General features: G+C 49.2%; 1 long non-coding RNA gene across 1 annotated transcript; it reads left to right on the top strand.

Moving 5' to 3' along the window:
• Positions 1 to 2280: 2280 nt before the first annotated feature.
• On the top strand, positions 2281 to 4350 carry LOC149344945 (uncharacterized). The gene is made up of 3 exons (XR_016282802.1): positions 2281 to 2687; positions 3306 to 3362; positions 3462 to 4350. It is a non-coding gene; the product is annotated as an uncharacterized LOC149344945 (long non-coding RNA).
• The last annotated feature ends 18810 nt before the right edge of the window (positions 4351 to 23160 follow it).

The following is a 23160-nucleotide window of genomic DNA, read 5'->3' as shown; positions in this document are numbered from 1 at the left end:
CGCGAAGAGCGGGCGTTTGCCCGAGAGAGAGCGGAGCAGGAGCGCGCAGCCGCGGAGCAAAAGCGCGCGGCCGCGGAGGCGGAGCGCACGGCCGCGAAGTCAGCTGACGAACGCGAGATAGAGATTATGCGGTTGAAAATAGAGCATCTGCGACTAAAGAAAGAGGCTACAGAGAAAGAGCGGGAAAGCCAGCCAACAGAACGTGTGTGCGACGCGATCTGCCGCGTCACCGAATCGGACAGCGAGGGAGCCATTCCTGTTCCGGCGCTTGAACAACCAGAGGGCGAGCGAGATGTGAAGCTTTCTAATGATTTGACGGCGGATCAACGGAGACAGCTCCGAGAAGTGATATCAGAGCACTCTCGCATCTTCTCCGACGTCCCAGGCAAGACGGACTGGGCCGAGTGCCGGTTAGAGCTCACTACCCGCACTCCGGTCCACCTTAAAACAATACCCACGTCCGTTTGCGACGAGAGAAGCCGTAGAAAGAGAGATGCAGCAGATGGAGCGACTCGGAATAATCGAAAAGTCCCAGTCACCCTACAATTCACCGGTCCTCTTGGTGAAGAAACCTGACGGCACGAACCGGCTTTGCATTGATTTCCGACGCCTTAACGACGTCCTGGTTGCCGATTCGGAGCCAATGCCCAGAGCGGACGCGGTCTTCGCTGCAGCTGGAGAGAAGAAATACTTCTCAAAGGTAGACTTTGCCAAAGCATATTGGCAAATCCCATTCACTGAGGAGTCCAAGACCAAAACGGCGTTTTCAACGACATCGGGTCTCTTTCAATTCCGTTTTATGCCGTTCGGCATAAAAACTGCCCCGGCAGTATTTTCAAGATTGATGCAACGAGTGGTGGAGGGAATTCCCGGAGTGCAGCACTACTATGATGATGTCCTCGTTGCCAGTGCTACGTGGGAGGAGCATCTTTCTTCGCTGAGGGAGCTGTTTGCGAGAATCGAGATGGCCGGCCTGACAGTACGACCAAGCAAATGCGAATTCGGGATGGAAAGCATCGAGTTCCTCGGGCATCGCATTGGCAGAGGTGAGCTGGCACCACTCGGGAGAACGCTCGACAAGATACAGGCGGCGCCAACTCCTCGAACAAAGCGTCAGGTACGCGCTTTCCTTGGCTTGTCGGGGTATTACCGCGACTTCATCCCCGACTACGCAAGAATAAGCGAGCCCCTCACCCAGCTGACGAGAAAAGGAGAGAGGAACGTCGTAAGGTGGACGCCGGCCCATCAGGAAGCCTTCGAAGAGCTCAAGCGACGGGTCTCAAGCCCTCCGATACTACGGCTGCCAGACTTCTCCAAACAGTTTGTGCTGCGCACGGACGCCTCTGATACCAGCCTTGGCGCGGTACTAATGCAGCAGCATGACGGAACGCTTCACCCGGTGGCATACACGAGCAGAAAATTGCTCCCCAGGGAAGCAGCTTACAGCACAATCGAGAGGGAGTGCTTAGCATTAATTTGGGGAATACAGAAGTTTTCCACCTACCTGTATGGTGTACCGTTCTTAGTTCAGACGGACCACCAACCACTGAGCTACATCCAAAGAGCCAAACAGCTAAACAGCAGAGTCCTGCGCTGGAGCTTGCTGCTCCAAGAATATCAGTTTACCGTCGAGCATATAAAGGGCAAGGACAATGTCGGTGCTGATTTTCTTAGCAGGCTGTAGATTTGTCGCGCGCTATTAATTTTCGCTATTAATTTATTCAAGTATTATGGTGCATGTATACACGGTGACTTGTAGTGTGTGTGTGCTAGATTTATATAAGAGGTTCTGTTACGCGCTGTATATCTGTGCACAGGTCTGCTCGCCGACTTCTGTGGGTCTAGAATATTATCGGATAATATTCCGAAAGTGGGGGGCCGTGTCACAGAAGTGGCGGCAACCTGTAAATCACTTTTGTTTGTATAAAACTAATGCGTCCGCGTTTCTTTGTATGTGTCTCGGGAAGAGCAAGAATGCATGCACGCTTTTTTCAGTTATGTAGACAACCCCTCGCATTGCGAAAGCGGATGCGGCTCAAAGTCGGCCCCGATACTGCCGAAGTCTTGAGCTGACCATTAGCGGGAAAGAAGTTGCGGCCTACGTGACTGGCCTTTTGGTTGTGTTTTACTTTTTTGCGTTTCCAAGGTCACCGAATCGAGAGTCGAAGCCTGGGGCTTCTTTTTAGTTGTGCGTTAATTTTTTCCTCCTCCAAGATGGCGGCCATGCAGAGTCAAAGGGCGCGTTAAGTTAAAGGACTCGAGCGCACTCCAGTCGTCAGAGTGCGCTCCAAGTAAGCTAAACGACCACAACTGACTTCCGGTGTGTGTTTGCAGAGCGCGCTCTACGCGCTCCGCCCTCGACGACGGTGTGCGGGAGCGCGGGTCTGGTTTCGTCTGGCGACGTGACGTATTTCCGGGTACTATGGTGCTACTTCCTTTTTGGCGCCTTTCGCGGTTAACGGCAGTTATGGCTGCGCGGTCTGTGCTCGTCGTGAACACAAACACAGGCACGTACGTAAACTGTTGCTAGTTCGTCGGGGACCTTGTTTTAATCGTTGGTGCATTTGCAGGGTTCGTACTTGATACGGCTGCTGCGACTGTAGGACCTGACTTACTTGAGCTTTGCGAAGATGCGGCGGGCACAGGGTCGGATGTTTACGCGGAAACCGCTCAATGCGACGACTCAGGTGTGTATGAGTTTTAATGCCTTGTTTCGTTCTTTGAGCCATCAAGAGTGTTCTATTTGTTTCCAGAAAACGAGCAGTTACGAGCGACAACTGCGGGAATCTTGCGTTAAAAATCTAAATTCTTGCTTTTGCCTTGTGTTGCTGGCGTAGCGCAGCCAGCTTTATTGTAAAGTTGTAGCTAAGTTTATGGCACGTTGTCGAGCGCGATATGTTGTACGTCGCCGCACTTAGCGAAAATAAGTACAAAGCGCGTTCGGAAATTCATGAAATCGGTACTTCCTTCAAACGTTGTACTTGGTGCAGGCAAACGCTCGTTCTTGCCAAAGTGCTTGCAACAGTACGGTTCTTGAGAGAATATTATAATATATGAAATCTGTTTAAATTTCATGAGTTGCACTTTCAGTGATAGAAATTTTGACATGATATGAATTTTCACTTTTTGCCGGGTTAATTCTCCGCTGTACTCGCGACACAGGCGGTTATTGGAGGTATTCACTGCCACTATTTTTGACGCACAGGGCGACGAAGACCTCTTCTTTTTTGTCACTTTTTTAGCGTCAATTCTTAAATGAGTCCTGATGTAGGCTGATGTACACCATGACTGAATGACTTTTACAGAGGACCAGTTTTCCCTCTGGACTGCTGAAAGTGATGACTACGACCATAACTACAACAGTGAGTAAAGCCTCTTTTCTTTGAATTGAAATGGTTTTCATGCTCTGTTACTAATCTCTTATGCGGGGGCTTAAGCTGTAGCTCTCCTTCATGCTGTAGGTCTCCCAAAAGGAAGTTCAAGTTGGGTACACGCCGAGGTACTTCTCCTGATTTCATCTTATGAGAATCATAAATAAGACTTCAGTGATAGAAAGAGAAAGATGAAAGACATTTGGAAACAAATTAGTGAAGAAATGTGCAAGCACGGGTACACGCGAACTACTGCGGACTGTGAAACGAAGTTCAAAGGTCTCAAACGCACATATGACAAGCACCGCCAGCACAAGAAGAGTGGAAGAGAAAGAAAGGAGTGGCCATTTTTTCAGGTGATGGATGACTTGCTTGCAAATAACATAGAGTACCAGGCTCCAGTGGCGTCAAGCCAGCTTCCAGAGCCCTCCACCTCAGCTGCCTGCACATTAGCTGTGGCCACCCCGGGCAGCATGAATGAACCACCGACAACAGAAGAAACTGTGCACTGCGAAAAGAACTCAAGAAATGATGGTGCTCCGGACCAGAAAAGCAAACCAAATGCGAAGCGTCGTCGAACACCGGCAGCTGTATTGGAGGAAATTCTGCTGAATTTGCACTCATGGCAGGATGAAGAAAGAAAAAGATACCAGCAGCAATTAAAGATGCAGAGGCTTAAACTGGGTATGCTGAAACGCCTCGCAGCACTGGATAAGCAGCAGTGAACTTTGTGGTGTTCTTTTTGTGTGTCATGTTGGGGCAAAAACTTTGTTCATTTTGTATGCGTTTGCTGTTTGTATACTGTGCAATTTCTCAGTTTATATTCTAGTCAGTGAATGTGGTACAGGCCAGTACCGCCCAGTTTAGTTTTTATTCAGAGAAAACATCCAGACACTGTGTTCAACATTTTATTGCCAGTGAGAGTTCTTCTGGCCAAAAATGATCAACTCATGTACACAATAAATAATTTCACCGCATAGAGCTTGTGCGTGTGATGCATCTTGCATGCATAGTACTTCGGGACTGGAAGTACCCTACCCCCCAGTACCCCCCCTTGTATTCACCATGATTGACCGACTAGCCCAACAACGTACGCTCTTAAAGTACCCTACCTGTTGTAAACCTTAACACTACTTTCTGCACAGGAAGCGTGTTATTGAAACCCTCTTCATTGCAGCGTGGCTGTCGGCAGGCTCTGTGTCCTCATCATCAAGAGGTGTATCTTTATCACTCTCTTCCTCGATGGTGCTGTCGTCGTCACCGAATGTGTCTTTGCATTGAAGGATTATGTTGTGAACGAGGCACGATGCCACAATATAGTTGCTCATTCTCACAGTGGGTTTCATGTGCCTTCGGAACTTTCCTTTCAGCTGAGCAAAAGCTCGCTCAATTACTGACCTTGCCGCCCCTAGTGTTTCATTGAACTTGACCTCCTGTATTGTCAAGCGGCCATTGTTTCTGTACGGCCGCATGAGACCCATTGACAGGGGATAAGCCGAATCACCTAGGGTATGGAAATTCTGCGGCAAGTTGCCTACTACCTCTTCAAGGCCAGATGTGGCGAAAACTCTGGCATCGTGCATCCGTCCTGGGCTGCCTGCGTGTACATTAGTGAATATCATATTGCTGTCGCAGCAACCCTGCAAGATGACTGAGTGGAATTCCTTCCTGTTGTAGTATGCATCTTGTTCGTTTTCAGGGGCCTTGATTGCAATGTGGCATCCGTCCACAGCTCCAACAACTCCTGGAAAGCGCCCTTTTCGGGCAAATTCCCGAGCAACATCTTGCAGGTTTGCAGGCCAACGGATGAGTTCTTTTGCAGCACGTGCCCAGACCTCTATAATGCGATCTGTTAGATAAAACAGTAAGCCCTTGTTGATCCCAAATCTATCTGCCACTCCACGAAACGATTCCTGGTTGCCCAGCAACCACAATGTCATCAGGACTTTAGTTTGCAGAGGTATTCGAGGTGCCCTCTCCATGATGAGCCACTCTTGCGTGATTCTCAGCAGCACCTGCATGGCAACCACAAAGTTTTGAATGTCCAGTGGTTGCTGCTCCTGTTCAAGATATGAACTTAGATATAATGAATTTCATCAGCAACAAAATGGGCCAGTGCATTTTAAGATACTAGCTCACTGCAGTTACAAAATGTATAGAAAGTGTTGCCCTTTTACCGTCATAAAGTGCGCTCACGAGCGTGTTTAGTGCTTGCTTGTGCTTAGGGAGCCACTGGGGCCGAATTACGGATCGCGCCCGCGACGCCGGTCACCCAAATCATACAGCATTCTTAATAACACTCGTATTCGCCATGGTGGACAAACAAAATTGTAGCAAAACTGTCAGCTGGGCTTGTTGGTTTATAGTTATTAAAAGCTGTTGCAGCGCTCAAGGACGGCACACAGTGAAGCACAGCACCATCCTGTGCTCTGTGTGTCGTTCTTTAGCGCTGCACAACAAAATTGATCGCGTAGTTTACCTCGAAGGTGCTTCGGGTCATCCGGAAATGCTCCTTGAACTGCATGTCTGTGTACCGAGGTACTACGTTGAGTACGTATCCTTCAATGCCACGGACGCTCCTCTCGGCGATTCTGTGGTCTTCATACGGAGAGAGCAGAAAGTTAATATTCTGTAATGCGATAAAGCAGTGGAATCTTACCTTGAATGGCAACACGGGCAGCTTGCAGCATGAAGGTAAACCGCTGCTGCTGCCTGCGCCTACGGGCGTCAAGTTCGTCGAGTTCGTCGTCGTCTAGCAAGAATTGAAGTAAGTTGCGCTTGACTGCTGCCATGGTCAAAATGCGCGCGAAATAATGCCCGGAAACGGGAATGGTGGAAACTTCAGGTGGCGCGCTCATGCGTGCACGGGAATCAAATGGCCGTTAAGTTGCGCTCCGATTGAGCTCCTAGGTGTCGCGTTCGAGTACTCCGCCTCGGAGCTCGGAGCAGGCTAACTTAACGCACCCAAAGCGTAGGTGCCTACGTGCTCTCGTCGCGGTTTTTGGTGTTTTGTTTTTTTTTTTTTTGACGCCGACGCTGTGGCGCCGCGAGTGCTCGCTCGCTAGCGCCCGAGGGCTTTAAAAGGGGGCCGTTTGGAAACGAACTTCAGTCCGCTCGTCGGTGGAAACGCTGCCGCCGCGAACTCCCGGGTCTCCGAGCCGCCGCACCGCATCCTCGAAACCGCAAGCTGCCCTGGACGGACGTCGCCTTCGGGGGCCGCACTGACTGCGTGTTTTGTGGATGGACTGCAGCCGCGCTTCCCGGTTGACTGTATGTTTGTTCACCTTCCGACTTTTGATCGACTTTATCTAATTGGCGTCTCACTTGTGTTCTGACCTGTGTAGAAATATTCAATGTATAACTTAATTCAGTGTGTTTACTCCTATGTGCTTTCCGCAATTGTTTTGTAGAATGTGAATTATGTATCTGTGAAAGCTGCCGCATTGTTCAATCGAACTATAAACGTTATTTTGTTGTTGTTACCTCTTAAACACGCCTCGGTCTCAGTCACTGCGTTTGCTTACCGGCTACGCCGGGCATCAAACGGCCACCCCCTCATTGTCCGGACTCGGTGATGATGTCGACTAGTCACCGAACCCGTGACAGCCTCCCCCGGCCATACACAGACTAGGCCAGGGTCAGGCCACTTCCCAAGTGCAAGTCTCTTGCACAAAATGCGTGGTGCGGCCCCTCACCAGAGACTGCTCTTGTACCAATTTAGGTTTGGTCGTCCTCGGGCTCGAAAACCCTCCCATCGAGCGTGGCGGACTGACGAACTACTGCCACCCCGATGGTCGTGTGTGGGTCGCCGTCAGTCTGTTTCCCTTGTCCTCTGTCCGTGTTCGTAAGCGCTGGTTTTCGTACAATAGCTCAATTGGTAGAGCGACTGCTCCGGTGTAGCGGTGGTCCTGGGTTCGAACCCCGGACCAGGACGAATTTTTCTTTAACTACGAAGTTTCTGAGAACGCTGTATAGCTTTCCTTTGTAGCCGTATGGCTGTGCTCGGGTGGATGTCAATGAGTAATTACTCCCTTATTTCCTAACACCTCCGGGGTGACTCACCTGTGCTTCCAACCAGCTAACTATGCACTTATTTTCTCTCCTAGCTTGCTCTTCTCCTACTGAGGAGGGAGAGTTCAAGGCTGGGCTCACCGGGCCAGAAACCAAGAACGTGGATTAGGGTGAGATGACTCGGGCCTACTTCGCCGGTACTCGAAAACATCAACGGCTTGCACTGGACGTTTCATGCTCGTACTACGCCCCCCTTCCTCGGCGTCCCGCAATGGCCATTAAATCCCTGAGGCCGGCCGTCAAGCCGCAGGCGTCATTTCCCCGAGGCGTCATTTTAGAAGCTGGCCACTGTGAACCCCCGCGTGGACCTGGTTTTTCCGGAACCAGAAACCGGCTTGTCGGTTGCCAGACGTGCAAGCCTCAGCGAGCGGAGGAAGTGTGATAGCGGGAGCGCCTAGCGAGCCGCTGACGTGTCATCCCGTGCTGCTGATAAGCTGCGCACGGCACGCTATCGGCGCACTATAAGAACACCATGCTCTTGGCAATAAACGCTTTTTTCTGCTAGACCTTCGTCGATGCTCGTCGTAGTTATTTCAGAAAGTAGCATGTATTTGAAAACCTTTTGACTTTGGACATGCCTTCGGTGCCGGATTTCGTTATTCTAACCTGGATATAATCCCAGGCTTGCCTCCACTCAGGCATCGGACCTTACGAGCTCGACTGGCCCTCACAGTCGCGTGGGAGTCGCTGTCACTCCCAATGAGGTTCGCATCCCCAGAGGATGCGAACCGGCCCAACCCATGCCATACGGGGTGCATGCCGCACAGCAGGCCGCACCCTATCAGTCCGTACAGTCGCATTTTCTCTGCTCCAGAATGGATAGCGTTCCGCCGCCATCGAAACAGGACCGCCTTAGATGAGCGCCTTAACCACTCAGCCACCGCGGCGGGTAAAAGACTTTTGCTAGCCCTGGAATCTCCCATTGCTACGGCAAGCACCTGAGCTGTGGCAGCGGAAATGAAAAGATAGCAGGCAGGCCGGAGAAATGAAATGAAATAGGAGAGAGGACAGGCCGAAAGGATAAGGGGATAAGGGAGGGGGCAGGGCGGTACATTATATAAGAAATATATTTACTGTGACGACCCCACATAATGCGCAGGTCCACACGGGACGGAGAGGCAAGAAGACACCGTATGGCTCAGTTTAAACAAAATGATGTAATCAATAATTATACATTGTACATCAGAGGCTGGGGTGTCCGAGCTTACGTGGCGACGCCGTCATGGGGGCGATGGAGGGGCTCCGGAGTTGCGATCCGTCGGTTGCTGGCAGAAGCTGCGCGCCGTCCGGCTTCGGCGCTGAAGGACCCTTTTTTGTCTACGATGTCGTCCCGAGCGTCCTTTTCGTCTGCCCTGGCCAGCTATATGTGCTCCGCCGGCCACGCCCGATCTCCTGTCTTCCAGGCTGGATTGTTTCCTTCTTCCTCCTTTCCACGGCGGCGCCTGCGGCACCCCCGACCTCCCTCGTTGGAATGTCGTTTGTCTCCCGCCGGCAGCTTTCTTCTCTTGTCGGGTTGTCAGCCTCTCCTGCGTCCTTGTAGGGCCAGGCAGCCTAATTGGGCTGGCTTTCCCTCCCGTCGGCGTCTTTGTACCATTGTACCCCTTCAGTGGCTTTGCCGCCGCTGGGGGCTCCGTCTACGCGGCGCCGCCGAACGCGGACCGTTTAAGGGGAGACAAGGGAGTAGGACGGTTGAGCACAGAGAAGATTCCGCCGAAGATATGGGCCCTGGTAGCTCACGCACGGAACGTCACATTACACTATAACTTGTGGGGACGCCTTCGTCCCCTGCGTTCGCTTTCCCGCAAAGCACTAGTTCCCTGTGGTTAGCTTCACCGCAACGTACTCCCCTTAGTTGTGTTTAACTAACAGGGGAAGGCGCTCGCGTCGTGCGACACCAGCGCCACGGACGGCGTTTTGCTGCGCGCTCGCGGGGAACGACGGGCTCTCTTCTCCCTGGGACCGGGATAGCGAGCGGACGTTTAGCTCGCGGCTCCGCTCTACGTCGACGGGCGCCTCTTGGTCGGAACTTGCTCCCGCCGAGCCCGTCCCGTCTGGCCTCGGAGCTTCCCTTTGCCCTAGCGTGGGCGAACGTTCGCTCGTAACCGTGCTGGTGAGTCGGACATCCTCGATTCCTCAGTGTATTTTGTTGCTAGCTGGTGTTTTGTTGCTATAGCAATAAATGCCTTGTTTTTGTCAGCCAGTGTGTCGTTTCTTTGTTCCCGCAGAGCAAGGCCCGCCGTGGTCGGCGAGCGCTCGGTAGCGTACGCGACCACGGGGTGGGGTCCGCGCGGTTCTGAACTGGGTCAGCCGCGCTTAAACGGGGAGAACGTGTATATCTCCCCATTTTAAAACCCCACAAACTTACGTACAGGTCGGGTGCATATGATGTTCATAATCGAAGCGGAATAAGAGCACTTGCTGGGCTATTTGGTACATGGTTTTTGGTCATAGGAAGGCGCAACATAAAACGGCACAAGAGAGCTGGACACGGCGACGCGCGTCCTGTCCTCCATTCTCGTGTCCGTTGCATGTTGTGCCTTCGTATGACCTAAAATCATTCAGAATGATGCGACAGAAGTCTGCCCTAGCATCGAGGTTCCTTACGTGCGATAGATATGTGTTCACGAACCTACTTCCCACCCTGAATTTTCACTCATATCAATCATGACTGATTTTTTGGTTTGCAAATCGCTTTAATGATCGCGGTTACCAGTTGTTAACGAGAGTGACACTGCGTTAACTGGCTTCCGATCGTCACAACAGAGAATAGAACCCATGCTGGAATTGGCAGCCTAGTGGTGGCCTTGTGCCTTAATGATTGGCGCATTCTGCTAGTACTCAGGAGGTGCGAGAGGGGCTTTATTCCTTTGTCAGATGTGTTTTTTGTTTGATTATTAGTTTGATTTTACTGCGAAAGCATATTACTAGGCTATGTCGGCGGCTTTCTGTCATCAAAACCATGTCCGAAGCGATTGTAAGAAATTATACAGAGATATCGTTTCAGAATTGGTTACAATCGAAGGAGGATGATGAGAGGATGCAACGCAAAAATGTTGGTGCCGATGGGATCATTAGCTAATTAATTAGAGCCAAAAAAGTGACCAAAAGTGGGCGAGGTTGGGCCGGGAGTGGGGAGAAATTTGAATCGCTGGAAGTACGGTGCACGTGACACACCGTGTGGTGTGATGTGATGTGATTAGGTGAAACGACGGGGGCTTTGGAGTTGATGTCTCTAATCAATAAAAAATTATAGAAAACGCAGTAGTAAATGAAGATGAATTAAGATGCATTAGAGAGTATTAAGAACAATTAGTTATAAATTAGGGCGGATAAATGTGGGCATAATGTGACTTAATGATACTTTGGAATTGAAAGTGAATTAGAGTTAATCAATTATGAATTAATTGTGAATGAAGTGTGACATAAACGAATCCGTTCGAAATGTGGATTAATTGCGAAAACTGTTAAGTTAGTAAGGTGGGAATTGAAAAAATAAATGTGAATTATAAGCGAATTAAGTATAGAGCAAGGCGCATTAACTGTGGTTTAAGGTGAATTATGCGATTCGATTTTCAAACGTAACGTCGGAATCGACATAGAGGCAAAGAGGAGCAACCAGATGCAAAGAGGACCAATTAGAGGCAGCGAGGAGGCGTCAGTGCTTTCGCATTACTCCAATGCGGTTTCCGCAGTGCCTTCTAACGTTTTTCTGTGTTTTTGCCTCGCCGCTTTGCAGGAGGACTCCGCAGTGGCTAAAATCTCGTCGTCAGAGGAGAGCCATGGGGACGGTAGTAATCTTTAATAAATATTGAGCTTTATGTTAGACTATTCCTGGGTTGGCTCTCAGTCCCGTGAAGTGGCGGGCAGTCGGTTACGCTGGGCGATTTCCAAACCCCAGCCCACCAACTGTTTTTGGACAGCTTGGTCAGAGTAGACATCGCGACCTCCCATCGCTCGATGTCAGTGAGTAGCCACTCTGATGGCAGCTGTAACTCGGAGCATATGTAGAGTGTGCGGTAGAAATCAGCTTTTGGGGTTCTACATAGTGTGCACTCTGTCGAGAACACCCTTGGGTGCATTAGCGCTAAATGGGTGGGGGAGAGAAAGGTCCAAGAATGTAGCTGGCGCCACATCACCTGCTGTGAACAGTGGGCGTGTGAACAGCATCGTGGCACGGTTGCTTGACAGCATGCGTTTGTTCATGCAGATAGCGGGATATCTTCAGATCTACGTGGCATCTACCGCTCCAACAGACATCACTTGGATTGCACCTGCACCGTACTGCTGTTATGCTGACCTGGCTTCGTATGACCCGTCCTGGCAACCCTCTTGGACCGTGGCTCCTTCGCAGAAGTTCAGCTCATCGCCAACGACATCACCATTTCCTGTGGATATAAACGAACGCCAGCGGCCCGCGCCTTCAAGTGGGCGTGTGAACAGCATCGTGGCACGGTTGCTTGACAGCATGCGTTTGTTCATGCAGATAGCGGGATATCTTCAGATCTACGTGGCATCTACCGCTCCAACAGACATCACTTGGATTGCACCTGCACCGTACTGCTGTTATGCTGACCTGGCTTCATATGACCCGTCCTGGCAACCCTCTTGGACCGTGGCTCCTTCCCAGAAGTTCAGCTCATCGCCAACGACATCACCATTTCCTGTGGATATAAACGAACGCCAGCGGTCCGCGCCTTCCAGTGGGCGTGTGAACAGCATCGTGGCACGGTTGCTTGACAGCATGCGTTTGTTCATGCAGGTTAGTAATGACGTTCCTATGTTTGCAAAGAAATCTAGCAATGTTTGTCTTGTGCTGTTCCCACGCCCACAAGTGCTATTAGGTTTGCTTGTGCAGTCATTTGATGTGTGTGCTCAGCTGGTTCTGCAGTCGGGTGATGTCGAACTTAACCCTGGCCCTGGTACGCGTTCTAAGAACAGTGAAACGGATGACTCTGTACAGGAAAAGCTTAATGACGTGTTAACTTTATTACAGAACGTTAACTCACGCACTGCTAGAATGGAAACCGAACAGTCACGATTAATTGCTTCCATATCTGAAATAAAAGAAAATCAGGAATATATGAAAAAGAATATCTCCGATATCGATGCGAGGCTGTCGGCAGTTGAACTTCAAGCGTCTGCTTCTGACGAGGCTCAACAAGAGCTGCTGACCCTGCGCGAACTCGCTGATAACCTGATTAGCGAGAATTCCAAATTGCGGCTTAGTCAGTCACAGCTTGAAGACAGGCAGCGAAGAGACAATCTATTGTTTTTTGGCTTACGTGACAGTCCAACGGAAACATGGGAAGGAACGGAAGACAAGCTTTTGAGCGTTATCTCTAACTGCTTCAGTCCGGCGCTTACGAAGGATGCGTTTGAACGTATTCATAGGATTGGTACATTTACGGATGATAAATGTCGCCCGGTCATCGTGAAGTTCTGCTCCTTTAAAACAAAGCAACAAATTTTATCCCAGTCAGCCAAACTTAAAGATGAAGGTATCACCGTAAGTGAAGATTACTCGTTAGAAACGCGTCAGGCCAGGAAAAAGCTGCTTCAGTTCGCTAAGGGTAAGGACTCATTTTACAAGCTTAGGTACAACAAACTGTACATTAAGAACAAATGCTACAGTTATAACCCTGCTCGCGACTGCGTTTTCATGGAGGCTAATCTTCGGGCATCAGCAACTTTTCTTGATAGTAACTCGAGTCACGGTAGCGCTGCTTCGTCACATGCTGAGCAGACTGATCGATTGTCTCCTTCGCCAGTCCACAATCAGCAGTCAAATCACGGTACCTCTGGCTCGACCTACGCGCCGTAGGGCTGCGCGAGGGGCAGTGGGCCGGTGTCCGATACTGGCAACTCGCTTTCTTTTCTTTTTTCCAACATACGAAGCTTACTACCCAAGCGGGATGAACTTAATCCTATCATTGATTCGTGTGATGCTGATGTCGTCTTACTAACCGAAACATGGCTTTCTTCCAAGATAGCGGACATTGAACTATTTGACTGTAAAAAATGCTATAACGTGTTTAGATCTGACAGAAGTGAGAGATCTGGAGGAGGTGTTTTAATAGCTGTCGCGGATAACTTTGTAGCAACGCCTATTAATATTCCAACTAGCCTGGAACTGGTTTGGGTGGAACTTAGTGTACGTTTTAAGAGAATGATTTTGGGTATATGTTACCGTCCCCCGTCCTCGAGCCCAACATTCGTTGATGAACTGCATGATTCCCTTAACATGATCACTGTACGATTTCCGAGTACACCTATTGTCTTAGCTGGCGACTTTAACTACCCTAGTATCGTGTGGACTAATACATCACCTTATCTCAGCTCTTTTTCTACGGAGTGTAAAAAGTTTTTGTCAACTTGTATGGATTTCAATCTTTCGCAGTTAGTCTCTAAACCTACTCGAACTACTTTATCCTCATCGAATGTTTTAGATCTTGTTCTAACTAACGTGCCTGATCTTATCCCTTCGATTTTTTACCTACCTGGTCTCAGTGATCATTCTTTGCTTCATTTTGATGTACAAATTCCTGTATCTATCCGAGTTAGTCAGACTAAACAAATTAGAGATTATAAACGGGCTGACTTTAACGCTATTAACTGCGAACTAGCTCGTTTTTTGGACGATTACTTACCAGGCTTTTCACAGCGTTCTGTTTACACTAACTGGGATTTGTTCAAGGATATCGTTGAACATCTCATTAACACTTTTGTACCATTAAGATCTCTGAAGTGCGATCGGGAATCGCCCTGGTTTAATAATGTTTTAAAAAAGACTCTGCAATAAAAAGAAGCGCTTGTTCCGCTCTGCGATGTTGTCGAATTCTAAACAACGATGGGAGGCCTACTTTTCCGCAGCTGCAGAGTACAAAGGTGCGCTAAAAAACGCAAAGGACACATTTTTTTAACCACACCCTGCCTGCTATGCTGGTCAATAATCCTAAACAATTTTGGAATGTAGTTAATAAGAAAGACGCTTCCACAATTCTACTTACTTCTTCTGATGGTGTTGCCTTTCCTCCATACGAATGTTCTTCTGTTCTAAACAATACATTTGCTGCGGCATTTTCTAGCACTGTTTCTCTTGTTCATCGCGTGTGCCCTGTTTTTGAGGCTCTTCCTATGGATCCAGTTGTATTCGACGCGTCAGGCATCCAGTGCATCATAGAAAATCTTAAGGTTTCCTCTTCCTGCGGTGTTGACAATATTAATTCGAAGTTTTTAATTAATACAAAGTTCTATTGTTCCATAATTCTTACTAAATTGTTTGAACAGTCTCTTATAACAGGTTGTATTCCCAATTATTGGAAAATTGGGAAGGTGATTCCACTGCATAAGTCCGGAAATAAACATTCTCCTGATAACTTTAGACCTATATCGCTCACTAGTATTCCGTGCAAGATCATGGAACACGTCATATATTCTCATCTCATCTCTTTTTTAGAATCGAACTCCTTTTTCAGCATTGCCCAGCATGGTTTTCGTAAGTCTTTTTCATGCGAAACTCAGCTAATATGTTTCACACATGACCTTCATTGCATCCTTGACCACGGGTCTCAGGCAGACTGCATATTTTTGGACTTCTCGAAAGCGTTTGACACTGTTTCGCATGAGCTTCTCTTTCTTAAATTAAGCAATCTTAACATAGACCCTAATGTCCTTGCATGGCTACAATGCTTTCTTTCTAACCGTTCACAATTCGTAACAGCGAACAATATAAACTCGCATTCTTTGCCTGTCCGTTCCGGAGTGCCTCAGGGGTCAGTTCTTGGGCCCCTCCTCTTTCTCATCTATATAAATGACTTACCGGCTAACATTTCTTCTTCAATTAATCTTTTTGCCGATGATTGTGTTATTTACCGCGAAATTAAAGATGATAATGATGTCTCTTGTCTTCAATCCGATATTAACAAGATTCTTGACTGGTGTTTTATTTGGAACATGCAACTAAACATTAATAAGTGTAAACATGTACGCATTTCTCGTCTCTCTAATGCCCCTTCCTCTTATCACTTTAACAACGTGTCTCTCGAAACCGTGTCATGTTATAAATATCTGGGTGTTTACGTTTCTTGTAACCTGTCTTGGAAAACTCACGTTGAATACATAATAAATAACGCTGATCGCATGATTGGGTACCTTCGCAGAAATTTCTCACGTTCATCTAGTTCAATAAAATTATTACTTTATAAAACATTGGTACGGTCCAAGTTAGAATATGCTGCATCTGCCTGGAGCCCTGGCATCGATTCACTTGTTTCAGATTTGGAAGCTCTGCAGAACCACGCATGCCGTTTCATTCTTTCTAATTATCACCGAACAAGCAGTGTAACCGCCATGAAATCAAGTTTGTCCCTACCACTTCTTTCCCACCGCAGATCAATAGCCTCATTGTGTCTTTTTCATAAAATTTACCACAACAGCTTTCTCAATCCTAAGTTACTGTCAAGACCATGTTACATATCAGCACGCGTCGATCACCGTCATAAAGTTGGAATCCCATCTTGTCACACCAAATGTTTTCATGACTCATTCATACCTCGAACTTGTGCCAGCTGGAATCACCTTCCCCACGACATCGCAGGTATTTCTGATAACAATGCATTTCGTCAAGTCCTTAATGTTTCTTTCTGAGTATGTGTCGTTTATTACTGTATAAAAATTGCCTTTCACTGTCTACACACTGTTTTAATATATCCCTACTGCATTCTAATCTTATTGCCTTCCTGTGTTTTCAATTTGTCATGTATTCCTGGTTTATTTTTGTTTTCTCTTGTTGTTGCTGTTTAGACTGAAATTTTTATGTATTCCCACTCCCCTCTGTAATGCCTTCGGGCCCTGAGGGTACAATAAATAAATAAATAAATATAACTTAGTGAGTGATTTGTAAGGCGGAAGATAGTGGAATCGTTGCTCCCTGTAGTGGAATGAGATCTCGTTATGTGTGATCATCGGTCACGGGCGGTCCCTGGCTAGGCGGCTTGGCCTGCTCGGTTGACGTACGCTCAAGCATTGTCATGAGCGGCTCAGCTGCTAGAGGTACCAAAATAGCTGCTAGAGTGAAAGATTATGGCCAATTGCGCTGATGGCAAAGGCCTACTGAGTGGTGTACTCCGCGGCATTACACAGACAGCCTCCGTGTGTTGGTTATAACGTTTTTGTTGTAGATGGGCTCTTGCTCTGCGTCGAGCTTGGTGGAGGGCTGGGTGCACGTTTGTTGGGAGTGGATGGAGTGTTAAAGGTTTCAGGGTGGCTCCGGTGTGTGGTGTACTTCGGTCGGAGTGTGTTGGTTGGGTTAGGTGGAGGAAAGGCGTTTAAGTTTTCCCGTGCGGTGAGCTTCTCTTTGGAAATGTGTCGGGGGGGGGGGTTGAACGAGGTCTTGTATGCCTGACGAATCAGGGCGTTGATGTTCTGTGATGCCGCTATGTCGGCTGGCAACGTTGTATCAACCGTACGGTCTGATGGACCGTGTTCGTTAGTTTCATTATTGTGGCGGTGTTCTTGCCGTTGCTCTAAAGTAGGATGGGTAGGATTCGGACCTTTTCTTCTTCTGGGATGGGAGTCCCGTCTAAGGTTACCTGTATTGGAGGCGGCGGTCCTACATATAGGTGGTCAACAATGAGTAACTCGGATTTGGTGCTGGAGCAGGCCTGTCTGACATTTGCAGCCTGCGCTGCCACCAGGTCGGAACCGGCCTGCAATATTTCTTCTATGGCTCCCTCATTTCCTGTTCCTGTTAGTGTAATGTCGTCGGCATAGAAGGTGTGCGAGAGATTAGATGCGGTGTTTAACGCCTTGGCCATGGGATTATTGTTATGCTGAAGAACAGAGGCGAGAGGACTGACCCTTGCGGGGTGCCTCTAAGATTTCGGCTTTGCGGAGCCTTGTGAAAGCTGATATATAGTATAAGGTGCGTGGTCGTAGTTCCAGGGCGGAGAGCGCTTCTTGGACGGCGGAGTGGTGATCGTTGTCAAAGGCTTTGGTTAAGTCCAAAGCTACGATTGCTAGCGTGCGTTATGCATTTCTGCGGTGGATCGTCTCCTGCGAAATATGGAGCATAACGTCCTGTGTAAACAGATGACTGCTGAAGCCAACCATCGTTTGGAGGAACAAGTCGTGATTGTCGTCCAGAACTACATGTTCGAACAGTTCGCCTAGACAGGATGTGAGGGATAAAGAGTTTCAGAGCGCGCGTAAGACTTGTTACTTGCTCTAAAGGCGAAGGTATTAGTGTCTCACCGTAAGTGTTCGACCTCAAGACAACTTACCATTATAGCCCTGATTGAAATTCCAAACCTCGTAGGCGCGAACAATTCAGCTTCACTTGCCGCTCGGATATCGCCTCAGCCGATTGCCCACGTGTTAAAATGGCAGCCTTTCGCGCTGTTTGGCTGTCCTATTCTTCCAATTGAAAGGTGATGGCGCACCTCTGCAGGCAAACCTAATCCTTTTGAAGCGGATGCTTTCCTGCGCTAGGTAAAGCAATGGTCAACGTTCTTGTGGATTTCACCTTCATTTGACCTTCAGATAAAGCAAAGGAAGGGAAAGGTGCATAACTGGTCCCCCGGGACAGTCAAGGGAGAAAACCAGCCAAAAAAGAAAAAAACACACGAAGAGAACGACACAGGACAACGGCTGCGCTAACAACTGAATTGTTCATTGAGTACAGGCAGTGTGCTGGATGCACTCACCAAGAACAAAAAAAGGGCTCTTATCCTTTGACTCTAATCACACTAAACTAGTCATGCGAGGTATTGCCAAGGCTTGTTTCCATAACGCCGTGAAAAAAATTTGCTGCCACACCGTGTCAACCAGTGTCACAACGCAAGCCCAACGTCTGCCTGATGCAGGCTTCCCAGTAGAAATGTTGACAGCGGTTACTGAATCCGTATTAAAGGAGATGAACGGCATGGCCAAGAAGGGAAACAATGATGCCACTGACAAAAGGAAAAAAGTCCAAGTCATGCCTTATTTGCACAAAGTCGCGCACAATGTTAAGAAAGTCGCCGAGCGTCGAAGGGTCAATTTGGTTTTTTCTGCGCCAGTTAAGCTTTTCAGGTCTTTCTGCACAAATTATGCCTGGCGGCAATAAGAAGCGCTGTACGACCATACATAGAACTATGTACACAAACTGCCTGACCGAAGTGATCTACAAGTTCCCGCTGACCTGTGGAAAATTTTACATAGGTCAGACGGGGGACTGTGTTAACGAGAGGTTGTGCAACCACAGAACAAAAGTCGCCGCTGGTGAAGATGGCAATCTTGCTTTGCATTGTAATAGATGTCCCGGCAAATGTTCCCCACGTTTCAAAGATGTCACCATCCTGGGCTGCGGAAAATCACGGAAGGCTCGTGAAATCTTTGAGGCCTTTCAGATTGCCAAACATGGTGATGCTTGCGTCAGGTCACCATCGTTAGCGTTGACGACAAAAGAATTTGATTATTTGAGTGATCATGAGTTGAGGTTCTTTTCTCTCTCTTTTTCTCCTCGCTTGCTGTTGCTTAGCGAGGTCAGGCCGTCTCGTTGCCGTTACGGCCCGGTCTTGTGATTGGCATTTGCGCGAAGGACGATGACGATAATTTTCGTTGTAGAAACAAAAAAACTTTGTACATATAAGATTAGCATGATGGTACAGTGAATACAGAATCGAACAAAGGGAGAGCAACAACAGAGTGGAGCCGCCAGAGCTCTCCCGGTCAAAAGCTCCTGGCGAGAACCCCCAGATTCCCGCGAACATCTCCTCTTAACCCCTCAGCTCATGGCTGATTGGGCCGGCCCTCTCGTGACGTAACAGTTGCCTGTGGCCGTGTATTTAGGCGGGCCCACAGTGCACGTGACTGATATAAGATACATCACAAGCAAAACGCAACGAAACCATAACAGAGTATCTTCCCCTCAGGAAGTCGGCCTGCGCGCTCTAAAAGAGACAGGAATACACACAAACACACGAACAGGACCGTCATTTGCCCTGTTCCTCGAAGCGGCGCCAGCCAGCGGTAACAGAAGCACACGGCCAAAAGAAAAATCGTCTCGGCGCCGCCGTTAGGCCTCAAGTTCTGGAAATGTGCGCAGCTGAAGCGTATATCTGTCCGCGCAGCTCAAGAACTATGGCATGCCGCCGCCGAAGCCGCCCGTTGCCTTAAAGAAAAAGAAAATTAAATGCCCGCGTTCGGAAAGCGCGCCACTGACACCGACCAAACACAGTCCGTGTTCTCGGCTTCCCGCGCGTCGCCCAGAAGCGGCGCCGTTTCCCTCACGGTGAATACGCGGAGTCGGCGCACACACGCACAAGCAAAAGAAAAAGGAGCGCTCCCCCGAAAAGCGGTGCGGGTGCAAGTGCCGTTTAGGGTTTCTCGCGGCGGGGATCCTTCAAAGGGACCGAGAGGAGACTGCCGGCGCGCCGTAACTCACGTAACGCGTACCCGGCTAGCTCTTCGGCGCGGGCACTCGTCGGCGCGACCGTGTCAACCGCGTCGACTAACAGCTTGCAGGCCGGCGGGAACACATATATTTTGGCCGCTGCGTGGCAGTCTTAAGCTCAGTGGCTCTACAACTTCCCCCTCAAGAGGATATCTGGGCTATTAGCACAGACTAGCCGAAAATAAGACAAATGAGACACTGAGCTCATGCAACAACAACAAACAAAAAAATTCAGGGCGCACTTTGACTGTCTAAAGTGGGTAGAGGCGGAAGCGTTTTCCGCACCACCTTCGCTGTTTCTGTGGCACCGGTGGCGTCACATATAATTGAGTACTAATTACTAAGTGATGACAAATCACTAATTAATGGTTAATTACTGATTAATACCTGAATACTAATTAACTGCTAATTAATGACGCTTAAGCTTCGCCTTTAGGAATGGAACGCGACAGCGCGTTGTAGCGCTGCCAGGGAGTCCACGGAACACCACCCGTTCAGCGCGATGCCTTGCCCTTTGAACGCAACGCTTTTTGAGGAAAGGAAATGGCGCAGTAATTCTCTGTCATCTCGGTGGACACCTGAACCGCGCCGTAGAGGAATGGAGGAAGTGGGAGTGAAAGAAGATAGATAAAGAGGAGCCGTAATGAAGAAAATGAAAATTGTATTTGAGGAAAGGAAATTACGCAGTAACTGTCTCACAAAATTCAGGGGGGCACTTTTTTGATCTAAAGTGTGGTCACTTATGCCCCTAAGAGTGGAACGCGACAGCATCTTACAACGCTGCCAAGGAGTCCATAGAACGTCATCGTCCATTCGGTTCTACGCCTCGCTCGTCAGTAAATTAGTTTTTGAGGAAAGAAAATGTATCTGTCTCTCATTTGTCGGTGGACACCTAAACCTCGCGGGAAGGGAATGGAGGAGGATGAGAGTGAGTGAAGACACCGTATCCACTAGACGCACCTTTGTTCATTCCAAACCATCGAGCTGGCATGGCGCAGTGGATAGCATGCTCGTCTCTCACGCCGAAGACCGGGGTTCGATTCCTGAGCTCGACCAATTTCTTAATCGGTTTTATTTATTTATATGGCCTGACTAGTAAAGCAAATTAGGCTAATTGGGTAATTAAGCACTTAACTAAGCTCAGTCCCACTTAATTGGAGCATCACTATACGATCCCTTCAGTTGGTTGCATGGTTACAAGCCAAAGTACAATTGGCCCCGTTTGAAATTCGCGCACTGTGACGTCACGACCGTTTCCACCAACTGAAAAGCGTGACATTTTCTGTCGACAACTGCTGCTTACAACGATGAGACATTAAAGGCTTCCGCCTTAAAACACGCCCACGCACACACAAATACGCTGGAGTGCGGCCGTTTTTTTTTCACATTTTCCCTGTACATTGTCGCCCGTTTCAGTCCCCCAGTCTGAGTAGGAGTGGGGGTGTTTTCACGGCACGCGCGCACACAAAACACAAAAAGAAGCACATTCATACCGGCTTGCGGGAACATTCACGTTTGCCGCAGGGCTCAGGCTCTATCCGCTCCCTCCCATGTTACTTTGGGGAGGCGAAACAAAGCGTCCGCGTTCGCATTGTCGGCACCTTTCCGGTGGGTGATCGCAACGTTGTAGCGCTGCAGTGCGAGAGTCCACCTCGTCAGCTTTGTCCCATGCGGCGGGCACGCGGACAAATAAGACAGAGGGTTATGGTCGGAGGCGACATTGATTTCCGCCCCAAATACCCAGTAGTCGAATTTCTTCCGCACCCAGATAACGGTGAAAGCTTCGTGCTCGATTGTCGACCACCTTGACTGTGTCGGAGTAAGATGGTGGCCGGCGAAAGCAATCGGCCTCTCCCGACCGCCATCGTCCATTTGTGCCAGACAGGCGCCAGCTGCGATCTCAGATGCATCTGTGAGCAGCCAATAAGGCTCGTTATGATCCGAAGTGCTCAGCATAGTCGCCCCACAGAATGACATTTTCAGTTGTTTGAACGCCCCTTGGGCTTCGTCTGACCAAGGGATTGGTTTGGTACTCCACGACTTGTTTTAGAGTGCAGCTTCACTTCTAACTCCAGGCCAGGCCAATAAAAGCTGTATTTTATCCTTGCCTTCGTTTTCCTGGGCCCGAGATGGCCTCCCCACGGGGACTCATGTGCCAGCAGCAGTACCTCCTGACGTCTTTCGCGGGGCAACACCAACTGCCTAACCTTCGCACCAGCGATCGTGTCCCAGTGGTACAGCAGTCCCTCCGATATAAACATGCCCCCCTTTCCGGTTTTCGCGTCACACCACGCCTGTCGGAGACTTTCGTCGCTCACCTGCGCTGAACGAACTTTTTCCCGCTGGCTAAGAGTCTCCGGTGCATCCGTCATTTCCTCACCCTGCAATTCGGTCGGCAGGGCATCTGCACTTGTTTCAAGTACAGTCGCCTCGGATACCGTTTCGCTTCCTGCACCAAACTCACTCTCCGGCTGGCCAATATTCGCGTCAGATTTAGGCATCTCAGCCGCGACTGCTACTGCTTCCTTCTCGATGGCCTGTGATATCAGGTCCCAGTCTTCTTTAGAAAGAAGACAGTCCACCACTTCGGCGAGCTTACTGGTCAGTGCACACATAATCTGCGCTTTTTGCGGATCTAACAGCAACGCGGACGATCTCAGGCCGACGGGGAGACGTACTAATTTTGCCTCGATTGCGTTACCGAAGGCTGCCACAAACCTAATGGTGCCCGATGTTTCACGATACGCGTTCGGCATGAGTTCCTCCCTCACAACGGTGACCTCGCTGCCGGTATCCAGTATGGCCACGGTGGGTACGCCAGCGCAGTCTAGCTGCACTTGTTGCGGTCTGGACTTTCGTATTTCTTCTCGCTGAGGCACTTTGACTTCTGCGACCAAAGCGTTCTCAGGGTTAATAGCTATGGCGTCATTAACCGTCCCTGGGTCTACTATTGTCACCTTGTTTGCCCGGGCGTCTCTACGGTCATCGTCTTTCTTTTGAACGACTCGTGGGCAGCCTTTAGCCAGATGACCTGCAGCGCGACACACGTAGCATGCGGGCTGCCGTTTCTCATTGTGTGTGGTCCGTGATGGGACCAGCGGCGCGCTGCCCGGGGCAGCATGTTCTTTGCGTGCCGGCTGTGCGTTCGCCTGTCTTACAGCACGGTTATTTCCTTTTGCTTGCTCGAAAGTTTGCATCGCCCGCGAAACCTCTTCGGGCCTAAGCCATTTCTCGCCTTCGCGTAGGCGAATGTGCTCAAGGCCTTCCGCACTAAGGCTCGCCTTC

This window comes from Amblyomma mixtum, chromosome 5 (genome assembly GCF_055824585.1).
Source record: "Amblyomma mixtum isolate Tamu chromosome 5, ASM5582458v1, whole genome shotgun sequence".
In the NCBI taxonomy this organism is placed as follows: Eukaryota; Metazoa; Arthropoda; class Arachnida; order Ixodida; family Ixodidae; genus Amblyomma; species Amblyomma mixtum.
The sequence above is the reverse complement of the archived record's forward strand: the minus strand, read 5'-3'. Positions and strand labels throughout refer to the sequence as shown.